Below are 1,824 nucleotides of genomic sequence, written 5' to 3'. Positions count from 1 at the left end.
CTCGGGCCCTGGCCTTAATAAAGAGCAACCCCCAAGCAAAAAGCGACCCCCAAGCCCTGGTCCCACCTACCTCAGTCTCTGGCCTTAATAAAGAGCTGGCCCCAAGTGAAAAGCAGCCCTCAGCCCCAGGCCTGCCTACCTCAGTCCCCAGCCTTAATAAACAGCTTCCCCCAAGTGAAAAGTAGCCCCCTGCCCCAGGCCAGCCTACTTCTCCCCAACATTAATATAGAACCACACCCAGGTGAAAAGCAGGCTCCAAACCATGGGCTGCCTTAATAAACAACCGCCCTCAAGCAAAAGGTGGCCCCCGGCCCTGGACCTGCGTACCTTGGGCCTGGCCTTAATGTAGAGCCACACCCAAGAGAAAAAACAGCCTCCAAACTCCACACATATTGTTTGAATATCAATTTCTTGTTTGTCATACTGTATTGCGGTTAAGCACAATATTAGTTCTGAACAAGGCTGAGTGAAGCATCTATGGCATCTTTCTGATTTATTTCTTACAACTATATGTGAATCTACAATTATCTTAAAACACAAAGTTAAATTCACAATTTTAAATGCTCAATTTCTAAAAAAAAGTGATAGGTCTGTAGTGATACTGTGATTGTTAGCTGTTGTAATCATTTTCACACAATATCAACATAAAGATCTGCAGCAATACTCTTAATTCAACATTAAAATTCATCTTTAATATTAAGCCTACTTTCCCCATGCCATTTTATTCTCTGTATTTTATTGTTTCAAGTCAGAATAATTTGTTTGCATTTTATTGTTTTAATAACGTGTCTCCTTTTTTTTTTGGGGGGGGGAGATGCTCTTTCAACATAGTCGAAGTTTGTGTACTAGGTACCAAATGTTTTGCTGATGGGTGAAATACACAAGGGAGTAACAGGCATGTTTTCTGCCTTCATAGTCCTCACCGCCTACTGAGAAACATGAACAAAGGAAAGAAAATCTTCAATGCTTTGAAATTTGTGATGTGCTATGTGTTTACGTGTTAGCCAGATGAAAAATGAGGGAAAGAATATCTTTAACAGAGGCAAGAATTTTATGAGGAACTTACCAAGTTGTGTTATAGAGTTGCTTCTTTGAGGAAAAGTATTTTGGCACTCATTTTCCCTCTTCATTCATAAAACATCAATGATAACTTTAGTGATCATTTTTCTTTTCTTCATCACTCTCTCTCTTGTCCAATCCCCATACATTTTGACAAATTAGTTTTCTGGTGCTCTTTCCAGTTTCATTTTTGCTTTAGTCATTGATATGCTTAATTTAGATACCTTCATTTTTTTATTATTCAATTTTTACTTTTAGCATCTAGATGTTTGTGCAATCCCCTAATGATTTCAATTACTTAACAGCTATGGTATATGTAGATGTATGGATAGAAATATGTTATGTGGCATGTTAGGTGTTATCAAATCAGTTGCAACTCATAGTGAGTCTATGTACAACATACCACAACCCTGCCTGGTCTTGTGCTATCCTAACAGTGTTGCTATGTTTTGTCCCTTGTTGCAGCCTTTGGGTCAATCCATCTCATAGAGGGTCCCTCCTGATGACATGTCCAAAGTACATGAGACAAAGTCTTCCCATTCTTGTGGCTAAAGTTATAACATCATTTTCCTTACAAGATTACTTGTCTGCTAAGAAATTTCAGCACTTTATTTGATATACTATCTGAACAAATTGATCTATTGTTATTGTCGTTAAGTGCTGTTGAGTCGTTTCCGACTCATAGCGACCCCATGCACAGCAGAACGAAACATTGCCCGATCCCGCGCCAGCCCCACAATCCATGCTATACTCGAGCCCATCATC

The sequence above is a fragment of the Orycteropus afer genome, unplaced genomic scaffold, assembly GCF_000298275.1.
Source record: "Orycteropus afer afer isolate SDZICR_OR568_19922 unplaced genomic scaffold, OryAfe1.0 scaffold01475, whole genome shotgun sequence".
NCBI classification, from domain to species: domain Eukaryota; kingdom Metazoa; phylum Chordata; class Mammalia; order Tubulidentata; family Orycteropodidae; genus Orycteropus; species Orycteropus afer.
Note: the sequence above shows the minus strand (reverse complement) of the source record.